The sequence below is a fragment of the Benincasa hispida genome, chromosome 4 (genome assembly GCF_027475165.1).
Source record: "Benincasa hispida cultivar pf3 chromosome 4, pf3_genome.v1.1, whole genome shotgun sequence".
Taxonomy (NCBI): Eukaryota; Viridiplantae; Streptophyta; class Magnoliopsida; order Cucurbitales; family Cucurbitaceae; genus Benincasa; species Benincasa hispida.
In genome coordinates, this window is record NC_143481.1 from 31,395,061 (window position 1) to 31,412,364 (window position 17,304).

Here is a 17,304-nt window from a genome sequence, read left to right on the forward strand (position 1 = left end):
ATTAAAATCAAATGTTAGCTTAATCTTGTTAAAGGTTTCTCTTGTGACCCGTCTTTGTTCTTGTATCAAGTATATTTTTGGAGCAGCAACAACAATATGATGACCAAAATTACAATTGGGAAAAAGTGTTTGTTAAGCTTTCAAAATGATACTACCAAATCTAACTTTCAGTATCTCTACTCGAATAGTCTTTTGGGTGACAATACACTAATCTTTGCTAGTAGAGTTGTGAATTGGATTATGTCGGAATCATCATTAGATTTCTTTGTTCGGACAATAATTGATAGTTTCAAAATAGTTGAAATTTTGCTTGAAAGAAACTTTGGGTCTGATGAATGACAACTTATTTATCTCTGTTTTATCTGCATCATCTTCATCTTTTGAATGTTCACTGATAGACTATGTAAAAGAAAATGAAAATTAAAACAAAACCCATAAAACTTAAATATTGAAGAAATTAAAATTAACCACCATAAAATTTAACTAGGATGCTTTGTTTTACAATAAAAAAGCTAAGACAAAATATATTTTCGTGATTATTTGGTCTTGAATTTTTTGAGAAAAATAACTTTTAAAATTTTGAAAAATAATTCTAAATGATACTTGAACTCATTAAATTTATTTAAACTTAGGTACATGTAGAATGAGTTGTATAAATATAAGGTTAAAAAATTAAAAATATTTATGACACCCGCAATCCCAACATCATGGAGAAAGATTTGAATAATGTTTAGGTTGGGGTATGCTTTTTAGTATGAGAAATCTATTCAAGCAGTTGTCTAATAAAAATTTATCATATGATAAATAATCTTTTTTAAAAATACATTTATTTTTCTTTAGAGTAAAAAAAAGATGCAATAACACCTAATCATTGTCCTTTTACTAATTAAAGATGTCTAGTGGACAAAACCCGTCAGTAGAAAATTTATTTTCATTTAATTTATTTTTAAAAACTCAATAAAATGACTTTATAAAAAAAGTTTTTCATATTAAGTAAAATAAACATTTTAATCATGGTTGTACCATATTTTGTGGAGTCCAAGCTACACTCAATAAAAATGTACCATGTGATAAATTTAATTTCTTTTTACTATGGTAAGAAAATGGAGTATCGAATTAGATCAAAACATATACATAATTTTATATATCTGTGCATGTTATGAACATTTTAGAAAAAGTAACAATAAAACTAAATAACATGGAAACGAGAATATGAATATGGAATGTATTTTTGGTCCCCGTTTAGTTTATGGGAAATTTGTTTTTACGCTCCCTCTCTTGTTTTCGGCTAAAACCTAATATTTTTCATCTTATTAGGGACGGGTCGCACGTGCCCCTGACTGACGGAAAAAATAAACATCTCTATGATCAATATTGGTTATATATAATGCGGACATTTTTGTTATATATGAAAACATAGATGCAGGAAACTTAGAGAACACAAAAACTCACAGGATCGATCGATAGGGAGAGAGGTTGGAGGAACGATCTGTGGCCGAAAATCACTTCGGATCGTATGTGGCTTCATTCCCTTTTATATATTTTTTTTCTTTGTGAGAAAATTTCTTTTATCTTTTTTAATTTTGAAAATAGTATGATATTTCACCACCGACATTACTGGCGTTATGAAAACTCAGTAATTTCTTTGATTTAGACTAATTTTATGGCCATCTCCCATTTCATACAAAAATTAATAAACTTATGCATAAAATTGATTAGTTAATAACAATTAATATTATTATTTTTAACTAAAAGAAAATGGTAACCATTAATATTATATAACTTCGGATTTCATTATAAATAAATATGAAATAGAACTATTTTTAAATATAAGAAAATGAACTAAAATATTTATAAATATTATTTTACTATTATCTACGATAAATCGCAATAGATTATGATATTTTACTATTATTTATAAATATTTTTATCAATTTTGTCATTATAATAATTTTCCTATTATTATATTAAATATATTATATCTTTTTCAAATTATATATATATATATATATATATATATATATATATTTTACTTATCTTTCCTGATATCAAGTTTTTATAGCTATTTCAATTATGACGGAAAAAAGACAAACTTTTATGCTTAAATTTGAAAATGTAAATTATTTTTCTTAAATTTTCTCTGTAATATTTCGTTCGTGTTATCTTTTTGCACAAATTATCATTTCATTCGTGTTATCTTGACCATTTTCTTTGCACAAATTATCATTTCGTTCGTGTTATCTTGACCATTTTCTTTGCACAAATTATCATACAATCATAACAAAGATCTATTCTGAGTTTTATCACATTCTAACATTATATGGAGAGTTTTAAAAAAAGAAATTATTGGTGTTGAGAAATCAAAACATCACTGCAACAAAATTAGGTTTTAATGTCGGTTTAAATCTGACATTATAAGAATACAATGTCGATTGAAAACCGACATCAAAGATCATGTTATAAAAGATCTTTAATGTCAGTTGTCCTTAATGTTGATTTAAAATCGACATTATAGATGACTAAGATTTCAATGCTAATTATTTTCAGTATCAGTTTTCAATCGACATTAAATACTATTTCAATGTCAATTTTCAACCGACATCGAACATTATCTTCAATTTCGATTTTTCATCTACCTTTTGCTGGTAATTATACAATATTAAATGTCTATCATTGTTTTGTTATTGAAAAAATAATATCTCAACTGGCATAATGTTTGTATTATCAACCTCGAGGTTAGAGGTACGACTCTTCCACTCCACATTTTAGTTACAATACCTTTGCTATATATATATATATATTGTTGCCTATACACGTGAAAATCAATAAAAATTTTCTTTAGGAAATTCTTATAAATAGAAAAATCACTTGCACTTTTGGGACTTTTTGCTATAAATTGTTAATATTTTTAAATATTTTTTATATTTAAAAAGACCCCTTTTTCCTTTACCTATACATGCACAAAATAAAATCTTAATTGCTTTCACAAATCTCCAAAAAGTCAAAAGAATAATTGGATGACAATTTAACTCCAAAACTAAGATAAATTATATTTTTCATCCAAACAACTCCATATATAGTTTCGACAGCAAATACATACATATCAAACATGAAGTATACATATATATTCTACATTGAACAAGTAGAGTATACATGTTAAGTTCCACACAAGAATAGAATTCAAAATAAATGAATTACAAAATGGTTAAAATGACTAAAAATAAGCTAAAGATAAAAGATGAGTGATCAACGATGTCTTCCCAAGGTTCTCTGCTATCAATTTTTGGAACCTAAAGACAACTCTTCAATCTACAAAGTAGATAAAACAACAATTTGAACAAATAAGTAAAAAACAAAACATAAGGAGTGATCAACGATGTCTTTCCAAGTTTCTGTGCTATCCATTTTTGTAACCTAGAGACTACGCTCCAAGTAGATAAAACAATTTGAACAAATAAGTAAACATAATATTACCCTCAGTGAAGAGTAATAGAAAAACTAGTGAGATAACAAATAAATGCAAGCTTACCAAACATAAAACATTGATGATAATGTAAAATTAATATTCAAATCTCTTGTAATATAAGCATATAAAATACAAGTGGGCCTTAGAGTAATTAAAAATGAGTTTAAAATGAATTACAAGTATTGATTTTATGTGAAAATCTTTCATATAAACACTTCTAAGAAAAGTACCAACTAAAGTACTCGAAAAACACCTTAAAATGCGTTGAGTAGTCTACAATTTTAATTACCTAAAAAACACTTCTAAAATAGTTGAAAAGCTCTTGAAATAATAAAACCAAAGTCCTAATGTTAGAACTTAGTTCGAAACCTAATTCAGAGACTCATTAAAGATTCAAAATGGACAATCTTACCTAAAACAACCTTAAACCTCAATTCATACATCTCGAACCAAGTCTAAACTATAATTAAAGCATATCCATAAGTTAATGACTAATTTACAGAACCTAAATCTAATCTGAAAGGGTCTAAAAAGAGTTTTCAACAACTAAAACTCACAAAAACAGGACCCACATCTATTGATTTCTTCTAAATTCAAACTGAACAGTGTAAATACACTTCAAGCTATAAGAAAAAAGAAGCCAATAACAATCAATCTAAATGCATCATCATGACAGAAGCTTAAATAGAGAAAAAAATATGTACAAAAAGGATTCTCTGAGATTTGAAACTTACGTTTCTTCCATTCTTTTAGTTCACTATGATATAGAAACTTGAGGCCACAAAAATATCTAACCTTCACTAAACGATAATATAAACATACTAAAGCAGTTCATTACTGATGACTAATCCAAAGCCATGAAAGTTATTGTTCTAACCTTGCTCCAACTCTCTTGGTAAGTCCCAACATATTCAATGTGCTAATCACATTTGTCTTTGTTGTCTGAACAATACAACCAATTTGATCTCCTAAAGAGTTGTTCAAACTCTAGTACCTAACAAAAAAAAAATGAAATGTTCTTCAATAAATATGAATACAACCATTTTGATCTCCCAAATACGAATATAACCAATTCTAACATAACAATAACAGAAACACAAGATGATGCAATAAAAACTTCCACTATTCAATCAAATTTCTTCAAAAGTTTCCTATTCAATTCAAGAACACATCAAGTGTGATAGGATTCGTCCATTGGTAGCAATTACTATGCGGAATTTAATCCAAAAATGTAGAATACGAAGCTAAGATAAACAAACCAAAAGACTTCAATCCAACTACTTCGTAGTGAAAATTTCAGTGGCAACGTCATCAAATGAGGTTCTTAGTGAGAAAGAAAAAGCTAGATTTGCACAAATACCAATCACATTCAACAAAGGATACATAAAAAAAGTCAAGCGGATCATAGATCTCACATCTCATTCAAACTAATTCAGTTTTGGCACAAACATAGAGTATATTCATAAGACTATTTTCGATGCAACAGAACTACAAACAGAATGTGTCATTGTTGAGCTGGTACAAAGCTTACGCTGGAAGGAGTTGACGTCTCAGATTTGGAAGGAACGAAGCTCGCGTATGAACAAATCTAGTACGACACTTACAATGTCATGGACAGACATCAAAGACCCTGATGACATTGTTGAGCTGGTACAAAGCTTGCACGACATCGCTCTCTGTTTCAAAGGTGCTTGTGTTTAAAAAAAACTTGGAAGTTCAAATTGGGTTTCAAAGGGTCAGAGGTTCCTATTTCATGAAAGCATCATTCTCCAAAGAACTGCAACAGTGAGGTCTATTTATAGGCATTGCTCTCTGTCTCAAAGGTGCTTGTGTTTAAAAAAATGTGGAAGATCAAATTGGGTTTCAAAGGGTAAGAGGTTCCTGTTTACATCCAGTAATTCATGTTCCTTCTTCCATTTTAAAGCCCACCGAACACATAACAAATTATGTTCCTCACATGCACAATTTTCTGTGATCTTCAAAAGAAATTAGATCTACTCAATTGAAAGGAAGGAAAGATAGAAATAAATCAGGTTGCAACTAATGGCCCACTAATGTTTGGCTATTGAAATGGGGTAATCATATACAGTAAGAAAATTTTACACCATAGGTTTTGTACCATCTATTAGAAGCTCTCTGAAAACACAACTGTAACAACCCGACCTAAGACTTAATTAGACCATTACTAAATACATGTATGCATGGAACTCAAAACGACACTCGGTTATGACGAAATAAATGCTGATTAAATAAGGTAAGTTCAAAAGACTTTCATTAAATTCAAATACTAAAACAATAGTAGGGTCCCCATAAATCATAAAGGATAATAAATATGTCTGAAAAACGATTCTTAAAAGTAAGTTTTAAACATCAAAACTAAAAGTTAAGAGAAACATGAAAAGAACTCTAAATCTTATGATGCGGAAGCGTAAAAACTAGTCCCAGTGGCTCGATCACGAATTCTGCTTGTCCATCGCCAGTACATCTCTACCTTTACCTGAAACAACAACATGAGAAAGAATGAGTATAAAATACTCAGTAAGTAACCCCACTACTGGGGTCAGGCTAGGCATCTATGTCCTCTAGATACCCACCACTAGTGAAACATATAAACTGCTCTAATCCTCATGGGACACATATACATATGAAACAAGAAGGAGATTGGGTCCTATCCTACTGTAGTTAAGTATGCCCACTACCTCAGGTGAATCCCGAAGGAGACACAAACTGGTGAATCCCGAAGTAAACACAAAATCTAATGGGCATTTAACTAATCAGTAAGGACATTTGCACAGTCTCAACATCATAATCATCACTGTACGAATCTATGACATACATATAAATCTCATCATCGTGGCTCTACAACATACACATATACCTCAACATCATAGTTCTACAACATACATGTATACCTCAACATCGTCAGATCAAATACAACCATGGAAGCACATAGCATCTCATACTAGCATTCAAGTGTCTATGTGCATAAATAAATAATTCGGATCTCGTAACAGAACATACTTTAATCATGTTATACTATCAATCTTTCATGTTATCATTCTGCCATAACCTTCATTTAACATGCTAGCATACATCTAATGCCTGGCCTGTGGGCAGTTCCAATAGTAAGATTACTTACTCGAACCAAAAAGCAATTGAATCTTTGTGAAATTCTTAATCCTTAATAGCCTAAACATAAACCAAGCTTTAAAATTAATAGTTAAGGCCAAATTTCAAACACCCAAATATTACAAAATATTTCCAGATAACCTTACCTAAGGTGTGGTCCAATTCGAATTCACCTTCCAAACCTCCAATTTTAAGCTCAAATAATTAGCAAACCAAACTCTTCTTCATCTTGAATGAAATTCTTGAATCAACCTCCTAATCATAATTTGAAATTAGGCTTACATGATTAAAGCTTGAATCAAATACATACTTCACTACCAATATCTCAAATAAATTATCCATATGTAGCTTTGTCAAAAAAATCACTTCCAAATGACTTTACCAAAATTTTTCAACAACTAAAATTAATTCACAAGATGGTAATCAAAACATAAAACTTACCAAAACTCGCTAAAACAAACTCCAACTTCACTGAACAACATTTCAATACCTTCACAAACTTGAATCCAAAGTTGAAATACAATGGGTATCAACCAATTGATGCCAAAAGTAAATGAGTATTTAAGAATCAACCGAAAACAAATCCATACGGCAGAAATCTTACCCAAATCGATAGATCCAGTGATAGCAAAAGTGAACGACGCTTGAGCAGTGGTGGACGAAGGTCATGAAGAAGAAACTGACGCGACGGCTTTGGACGGCATCGGACGGGCTCACGAACTTGAGGAAGAAAAGGAGGGTGGGGTTTGACTTTTTATAAAAAGAAAACAACAACAATAATAATAAAAAAAACAAAAAAGGAAATAAATATAATTATATTTAATTCCTTTTCGTTTCAAATGAAAATTAATTCCTATCATCAATTTCCAATTTGAATAATTTCACGTCAACAATTAAATTTCCGCACTTACACTTGAAGTCCAAAATTCTAAAAATACTCTCCAACTAATGACAATTATTGAAATTCCAAATAATAAAGTTACTGAAATTATATTATTACTAAAAAAAATGCGCGGGTTCCCTCCTCAAAGAACTTTCATCTTCGAAAGTTCATTCTTGAAAAAAAAACTGCGGGGGCATTACAATAATATTTAACCATAAATCACAGCTTACTAACAAACAAAAAATCCAAATAAATTAACAACCATTCAAATCAAATTTTCACTCAATTCCTTAAGAATTTGCAGCCCAAAAAGAGGATCATATATAAGTCAACCACTTATACAGAATCAAAGCCATATTGAATAAAGAAAATTAAAGCTGGGACTCTATCTTTCCTTTGAAGCAATGACAAAACACAGTGAAGCAAAGGTCAAATTGAAGAAAAACTAATTCAAACTTGGAGAAATTTCTTCTATGTGGTAATTTTAGAAATCTAAAAATCCAATTCACACAACAAAGTCATCATTCCAATGCTTGTCATAATTACCAAATATGACTCAGAGCATGATAAACATGTGCCCAAATAAATCTCCATCTAATGAAGCTTATTAAGAAGTTTCATAGAGAAAAGGGCCAAAAAACCAAAGGAATCAAAGCTATTTGGTAATGGATTTCAAAGTAAAAAGAGGAAAGAAGCTCCAAAAGATAGAATATCGAAAGGGTTAAAGTCAATTGATAAGAATAAATTTAGATATAAATAATATTACTTTTCAATTTTAGCTTATCAGCTTCGCAGTAATCACTAATCAAAATGATGAAAGAAACAAGATGTTGATGAAGAAACAAGAGAATACAATAACCCCGAACAAAGAAGATGAAAAAAATTCAACCACGTAAACAAACAATTTCAAGAACTAGAAATTAACCAACCTGAAATAGGACTCTCTCACGAAACACTTGAAACCACACAATATCGACCTCAAAATATTTACCAGTTGCTTTGGTCCATAGTTGCTTACTCCAACTACTTGAACTAATCCTTATGAATCACTTATCTTTATGAGTATAGCATCTTTCTTAAGCAAAACAAAGGTAAAATGATAAAGAGATATACCTGGTATAGATGAGAATGCTTTGTTTTGACATTACATAATGGAAGACTATCTAGTATGTATAAGTATAATCAGGAAACATACAAGTATAGAGACGTTTTCAAAGTTTAGAAAATACAAGTAGCCAAAAGAAAATATAACCAAATATTCTAAATTGAATTGGTTTAACATACACGGGTAAGAACGTTCTTAATGAATTTTTTCCCCACCCGGTTCTTTTACGTGGAGAAGTATACTCACACTCTTTCAAGATTCAAATCCAATCGCTGTCCAGCTGTGACTTTGTCAATTTCATACTTGCATCGTAGTCAAAGGTCTTTGCACAAATAAGATTAATTTAAGAGAGGACAAGTTAATGTCTAGATTCAAAGCTAGTATAAATTCAATACAAACTGAGGTACAGGAAGACAGACCTCAACTCACTGCACATCTTCTCAATATTGAGTATTTCAGTCTCGTGTCCTAATAAAGAAAAATGGTGCAGGTATTTGCCCTTGATACAGATTGAGAAAATGGGAGAGAGTGTGATTTGCCCAACCGACATGAGTCATAGAATAGAGGTTTTTCATTAACTTTGATGGACTGTTTACACTGATCTAATATTGACTTCAAAACTTTGGGGGAGGGATGACCTAACCTTCTATGCCACAGATCCGTTGACTCAATAACATTTACACTGACATTGGATAGTAAAAGTGCTTTTGAGTCATTATTTTTGTCCATAGGTTTGAGGGTTTCTGATCTTCTACGCTTTGAGACATCATATGGTCGTATGGTTGTTTCTCCAAGCTGATAGAGGCCATCTTTAAGTGTGTCTTTCACTAGAGTGTTGCCCGAATGCTTGTCCTTTATTATATAGCAAGTTCCATGAAATTCTACAAATATATCATTATCTTGAGTTAGTTTAGAGATGCTCACTAAGTTCTTTGCAATAGATGGAACATAAAAAGCATCTTCCAAGCTAAGTACACACTATCCAGATTTTAAACTTGAGTTACCTATAGTAGAAATGTATAGCTGATCACCATTACCAATTGTTACAAGATTAGTACTTGAATACTTGGTTGGATTGGAAATATGAATTGGGTAAGTTATGACATGATTAGTAGTACCACTATCAGCATACCAGTTGACATCAGCTGAACTTTCAGGTGTAGTAGTGAACGGATAGTTGGAGTAGGATGTCATGAAGGCTGATGGAGTGTTGTTGGGTGGTTGCTGATGGCCAGACCCCCTGCCTTAATTCACATTGGGTACATATTCCCTATTGTATCGTTGATAACACATATCAGCCGCATGACCATATTTGGAGCAAACTTGGCACGTTGGGTGATTGCCCCTGCCTCAGTTGCCTCCTCCATTGTTGGAATAAGGAGGTTTAGAGTTGTTGTGCTAAAACTTCAAATTACCTGGATTAATGTTGGGGGTCGTAGGTTTTACATTGTCATTACCTTTGTTAAATGCAACATTTACAGATGGATTTCCTGCAAAAGCTACAGAGGACTTGGCCAAGTTTTGATGCTCTAGTCGTTTCTCAAAAGAAAGGAGCTCGGATTGCATATCCAATCAGGATATATCAGGTTTTCTTTGAATCACAACAACTACTGGATTATATTCTTCATCTAGACCAAGTAAAACTTGAGAAATTAAGTTTCGAGGTGATACCAGACTTCCTGCTTGAGCCAAGTTGTCCGAGTATAGCTTCATGAGTTTCAGGTATTCAGACATGGTTGAGTTCCCTTTGCGTGTTTGTTGAAACACTTGACGAAGATAATCTTCCTCAGCTCGTGATTGAACACCAAAGAGGGCATGGATGGTATCCCATAGAACTTTGGCATTTTTAAATCCCATGAGCTGCACGGCAACTTCTTGTGCCATTGAGTTATATAGCCATCCTAACAGTACTTGATCTGCTATGATCCAGGCCTCATAGAGAGGATTCAACATTTGCTCATCTGTGGAGCTTGATGCACCTCCGAAAAGATCAGAGATAGTCGTTCCTGCCTCATGTACAGACAGACCTTCAATAGGGAGGAAAATGAACATGGAAGGGCAGACTTTTGTACCTGAGAGGTGTCCTTCTAGACGATATCCTCGAAGAGTCGGTAACGCTAGAGTTTTTCACAACATAAAATTCCCTTATTCGAGCTTTGTGTTGGTGATTTGATTAAGAAGTTGGTTCACGGTGGAGTGCTGAACTTCGTGGTTTCAAACATTGTTGTCGTCATTTCGGAGTGTGAGGAGTTGGCCATTAGGCGCTCTGATACCAAGTTTGAATTAAGAGAAAACAGGGGAGGCTGCAGCTTCAATGTTTTCTTCCTTTTCCTTTTCTGTATGTTTTCTTAATTGTACAATGGCCTCTTTATGGCTATTTTATACACGCCTTTCCCTTAGTATTTTAGGTAACAAAAAAGAAAAAGATTGGGAATAAATTTTGCCTATCTAATAGTGGACAGGTGTCCATATAATACAGGTTGATACAAATTGTTTTTAAAATGGATTGGTTGTCTCCCTCTTTTTTTCTTTTTATATATCTAATCCAATTGTATTTTCTGACTTAGCACTATTTTGCTTAGGTGGTTGGTTTCTGTTCTCTTATTGGTCCTTGCTGATTTCTTTTATTCTAACACTCAATATCGAGTATTTCAGTCTCGTGTCCCAATAATGAAAAATGGTGCCCTACATAACATGTGTTCAATCCAATGGTCAGTGAACATAAACAAAGAATCCAACATTATTAAGACCCGAAACCTTGTTGATTGGTGTTCGAATTCACTCCAACCTGTATATTTGGAGCCGTTTAGCAATGGGTAACTCAAATTTAGTGGCCATAAACAGTAGGTAAGTGTCGGCCCTTGCCGGAAGGGAGAAAACGTGGTTGCTAGAGCATTTGGGTCGCACACGATGCTGCTGCCAGGTCAATGGAGGTCGCGAACGTCGCCAAACGCTGCTGCCGCCGCGCGATGAGGGCTTGCGCCGGAGGGAAAGCTCCACCATTGGGGGGTCCACACCTGAATCGCACGCAAAGGAGGCCACCGGCTCCTTTCTCAGTTTCTTTTATTTTTTTAAAAAAAAAAAAAAAAAAAAAAAAAAAAAAAAAAAAAAAAAGAAGCAAAACTCCAAATAAAATAAAATGAAATGAGAAAGAAATAATCCTTTGAAATCATCACTAATTCTATAACTAGTTTCTCTTTTTCATAATTAACACGCAAAAAATAAAAGCTTAAAGATTTGTGAGAAAAACAATTTTGAAAATTTGAGATTCCTTTTGAAATCGGCAAATTCTAAAATTAAATTCCAAGACTATGAGTAAAATATTTTATTAAAAATCTCTTCTCCAACACTTTTAAGAAGTTTGATTTAGTTAACTCGATGGAGTAAACTTAATTTTCCTTTTTTAATTGATAATTGGGGAAGGAGGGAAATAAAATTTGAGAGGAAAATGAAAATGGAGAGAAGAAAACAAAAAAAATATGAAGATTAAAAAAAACAGATTTTTAATATCGGTTTTAAATCGATATTATATGTAAACCCTCAAGTTTTACTAAAGGCAACCCAAGCCCAACTTGAATAAATAAGATTAAAGAAGACTTGACATAAGAAGTAGCTTGAGGTTGATTAAAGGAGGAGGAAAGTACCTTAAGTATTAAGAATGAGACTTTTGAGGGCCAAACCAAAAAATATAGTTAAGCTTAGTTAAGGGGGGCAAAATTTGGCTAGGTGTAGGAGCTAAATGTGCCCTTGCACTGAAGGTCTGTGAGGTGTGCGATAGCCCTAGCAAATTGAGGTTAGTGAGCGCATGTGGCCATTGAGGAAGGTGAAGGCACGGCTAAGGGTTGGCCAAGGGTAAGGAGGCCTCGCGTTGAAGTCATGCGTTGGCCAAGCCCATGTTGAGGTTAGGAAGACACTTTGACACGTGCAGCTAGGATGGCCTAGGCAACGACGTTCGTGCGTGCGTGGATGTGCCTTGGACGTGGTGTGCGTGGAGTAAGACCATGTGCCAACCATGAGACTAGGCGTTGGGAGGAGTGTACAATCATTAGTGGACTATGCATTGATCTTGAGGTTAGATGTGGGCACAAGGATAGTGATGCGACAACTAAAGGGTGAATGTGTCCAAATAAGACCATGCAGGCAAGGGAGGGACTATGCGTCCAAGTGAGGTTAGATGTTGGGTGAGTTATGCAATCACGTAAGATGTTAGGCGTCCAAGTAAGGCTATGCGATGAGTAGGGTATGTGGCCAAGAAGGGAAGTAAACTTGGGGAGCAAGGCTAGGTTGACAACAAATCAGGGAATGTGGCTAAATCAAGTGATGTTGAGCTTAAGCAAGGTTGAGGTGGGCGCATAATAAGACATGCAAAAGGGAGGCTATGCGTTGGCCCAAGTAAATGAAGACACTTCAACCACATGCAAGGAAGAGGTGTCAAAGGAGAGGCGTTGGCACTTATATGCTGAAGGCATCTGGATATGCAAGGTTGGAGATGCGTCAAGCAGTGGTGGTCTTAGGGCTTCTATAAATAGGCCATCTTGGGGCTGATGGTTCTCACAATTCACTCGTGCAATTCAGGTAAAATTGGTGTGAAATTATTAAGAGGAGAGTGGAGTAGGTGATCCTAGGTTGCCGTTCAATTTGGATAATGAAGAGTGAGGAATTTGCGTTGGAAGGCAGAAGGCCCAACTGGTCACATAGGGTAGGCACCATTGCATACACCAACACATGGCACATAGTGCAGGCAGGGGGGGGGGGGGTGCCCATCGCAAGGCGTACCACCTGAATGACACGGACGTCCGTCAGCGCACACATCCATGGCTAGGTGACCCAGCGCACGCTCGTGTTGTGCGCATTGTCCAGCCCCTCGCACGCATTCGCCCACGTCCTGTGCCTGTGTCACGCCACATCTGTGCAAGGACTATTGCTCAGCTATGACCAACCTTACACGCTGCCTGCCCACGCCGCCCACCAGGCCACCTAAATAACCTCACAAGCTGTATTTTTAAAGGTTACATCTATTTTTTAGTAGGTTGAAATGGGTAAGTCAAGTAATTTAATTTGAGGATATTTATGACCAAAATAGAATTATTTAAAGAATTTTGGGCTAATTTAGAATTTTCTTGAAATAAGTAGAACTCGAAGAAATAAAACCAGAAGCTACTTGAGAAAGACTGTATGAAATCTCAACAAAAGGATTGTGAGTGGTTTTCTACTTTCATATGTTTTTGAATCGTACACACACACACACATATGTGTCATTATATATATATGTAAAGGTTTGGAAAGTTGGCATGATCGAGAAATGTGTTTTTTTAGATTTTATCTATTGATTTGATTCTTATTGTTTTGCATAATATGGATTGCATTGGAAATTGGGATTGTATCCTGAAAAATTGTTAGTGCGTCTCAAGCACGTCTAACGAGTAATTGTCAACATGTTCATACTCAGCGGGCTATAAGGGTACTGGGATTTTTTTCTCAACATTCATATTGGAAAATTCACGGGAATTCCTAGAAATATATGATCATGCTAGGGGTAGCCAGTTATCAAGCTGGAAGAGTTACATTCTTACGTATTATGATTGCTTGATTGTGAAATTGATTTTAAAAAAAAATGAATTTCTAGAACAAACGTATTTTCTTATAAAATATACCACTCATTGGGCTTTTAGTTCATGTTTTTCAATGTTTTATTTTTCCTTAGGTAGCAGAATATATGACGTTCTGGAAAAGCCACTCAAGGTTTGAATTGTCACTCTCTCACAGAACGAATCCTCGTATCTGGTTACTAATGAAAGTCATTAGGATTAACTAGGATTGGAAATGTATTTAGAATGAACACTTGTAATTGCTATCAAAAGTTAATTAAAATATGTGTGTTAGTTATTTGATTTGTTGGTTAAGATTGGACAGTTGATATCACAAGGGTGGTGTTAGTTTTCTTCACATCTCCTTTCGAGTTTGGGGAATAGAACTCGGGAGGGGGTACGCTATTATAGATATGCCTACAATATCAATTTAACACTGATATTAAAGATTCACTTCTTTTTACGAAACTGACATTGTACATCCGTTTTTAGTTTTTTCTATATGACATCAAAGCCCATATTTCTTGTAGTAAATGTACCTAGTTAGCCCAACTATGTTGGCACAATCTTAGCACCTTCATCATTTAACCTAATCCAAAATATTATTAGTTGGTAAATATATCTACTTCACTTGAACACACTTTAATGAATTTTTCAAATTCTCTCATAACATCAAGATTCTCATTAAAATCAAAAATTGACTTCATCTTGTCATATGTTTCTCTTGTAGCTTGTCTTTGTTCTTGTATCTCACATCTTTGGAGCAGCAACAACAACATGATGATCAATATTAGGATTGGGAAAAAGTGTTTGTTGAGCTTTGAAGATGTACCACCAAATCTAGCTTTCAACATCTCAACTCGAGCAGCTTTTATGGGTGAACACACTAATCTTTATTGGCAGTGTTTTGAATTGGGCTACTTCGAAATCACCATCAAATTTCTTTGTGTAGATAGTGATTGATGGTTTCAAGACGGCTATAATTTTGCTTGAAAGAACTTTGAGGTTTGAAGAATGACAATTTACGTAGGTTCATTGTGTCTGTATCATCTTCATCTTTTGAATACCTACTGAGAGAGAATATGAAAGGAAAATGAGAATTAAAACAAACTCATACAAATATTAAAGAAGTTAAAATTGAGCTATTTCGTTGTGAAGAATAATTGATGTTAAGCAACATGTTACTTGCTTAATTTTTGTGACTATTTGGGCTCATAATTTTTCTTGAAGAAAACTTTTAAAAAATTAAAAATTGCTTCTAAATGGTATAAGGGTGTGTTTGGATTTATTAGAGAAAAATATTTTTTTAAAAAAATCATTTTTATTTACACTTTTCTGATAAAAGATTTTTAAAATCATATTTGAAAATATTTCATAATCTATTTTTCAAAATTTTATATGTATATGTGTGATTTTTTGTATTTTTTTAAAATAATAAAAATAAATAAATGGCATTTGAAACAAGAACATGGATATAAAACATATTTATGTAGGTGTTGATTGAGTTACATCTATCTTTATATAACTTATACGGTTGGTCAATTAAAATTTGTCATGTGACAAAAAAAATTTCTTAAAAAAATTAAAGAAACATACATTTTTGGTCCCTAGGTTTTAGGTGTAGTTTTGATTTGATCCCTTAGTTTCAAAATGTTACTTACTTAATTCTTAAGTTTTGAGTTTGGTTTTAATTTAGTCCATAAATTTCAAAATGTTACAATTTTACCGTTTAAATTTGAGTTTTGTTTCAATTTGATCTCTAGGTTTTAAGGTTTAATATTTTTAACCTCAAATTTTCATTAAATATCCACTTCCAATTATTGACGTTGATATATCTTAATTAATTTTAAATAATTTTGAAATAAAATTGTAAATTTAGTTTTTTATATTTATCCACTTTTCGTCGCCTAATTTATCTAGACCAAATAATTTAATCGTTTCCACTAAAAATGAAGTAGTGATAGTACGGGTCGAACACAGAAAATCTTTGAATTTCTCTAATGAACTATTGACAGTCCAAGGTAACCGAAAAGGCGATTTGAAAAATGAGTTTATATGCAAGAATATTAAATTGCAAGAAAAAGAAACAAAGTTTCAATTCAATAATAATTAAATGCTCTAGTTTAGGCTTTTGAGTTGTTCCCAAATTATAACTTGATCATAGATTACTGTATTAATTCCTATGTTATCTAAGCTTAGCCAACTTATCTAGAAGAGCTAGGTGAAAGTCCAATTAATCAAATTAGCCAACTCAATTAGATGAAAAGCATTATAATCAATTAAGACTAACCATATTATGAATAAGGATTATGCTAAGGTCCTGAATATCAACTAGGAACAACCTAAATTAATATTCATCATGGTTCTTCTTAGGTTGATTAGAACAATAAAACAAGCCAATCTAACCTTTTTCCACTTTTGTTGAATCACAACTATATGTCACCTATTGCAATTTGATACCTAGCTAATGATCATAAACTACCAGCAATAATATAATCATAAACATGCAAGATAGAAAAAAAAAACATCAAGACAAAATCATGGAATCATGCAATTGATCTAAATTTATTAAGCTACAATATCGAGGAAAACGAATTCTATGCCTAAGCTAGAATGAGCTCTTAACTCTTCCTAGACATGTCGATTAAAGAGGTTGAGATTGATACATGAAAGATAAAAAAAATAAATAATAAAAAAAAATTAAAAAAAAACTAGAAGAAAAGTGGAAAAAAGACAATAGGAATTTGATATTGTAAAAATAGGTCGGCGTCGTGACGCTAGAGTAGAGCGCTACATCACTTTACAATCTGCCACTCTTAGTTGTGCAGCATAGTGTCGCAGCGTAGGGAGTAGCGTTGAATGTTGTTGCGTGCGTCTTGAGTTTGGAGCGCCACGACGCTTGGTGTCACGGTCATGCTTGTCCAGGTTCTTCGTCGCTGACATGATCACTGATCTTCCCTCTATAAGCCAACCTGGCTCTGATACCAACTATCACAATCGCTCTTTCGGAAGCTTCTCTTAGCGATTGTGCGGCACTTGTTCCCACTTACGAACAAGTCAGCCAACTCGAATACGGACTGCCGATGGCACACCGAGTGCCTCTCGCAACCTCCACCCCCGTTTTAGGGAAAAC

At 33.3% G+C, this 17,304-nt stretch overlaps 1 long non-coding RNA gene across 5 annotated transcripts; it reads right to left on the bottom strand.

Annotated features, from left to right (window-relative positions):
* Positions 1-3,105: 3,105 nt before the first annotated feature.
* On the bottom strand, positions 3,106-12,064 carry LOC150036639 (uncharacterized). 5 transcript variants are annotated; one of them, XR_016528924.1, is made up of 5 exons: positions 7,200-12,064; positions 7,037-7,094; positions 6,742-6,850; positions 4,998-5,963; positions 3,106-4,460 (listed from the first exon to the last, which is right to left on the bottom strand). It is a non-coding gene; the product is annotated as an uncharacterized LOC150036639 (long non-coding RNA). The 5 variants fall into 5 exon arrangements; XR_016528925.1 differs by lacking the exon at positions 7,037-7,094; XR_016528922.1 differs by having other exon boundaries at positions 6,742-7,094.
* Between the last annotated feature and the right edge of the window lie 5,240 nt (positions 12,065-17,304).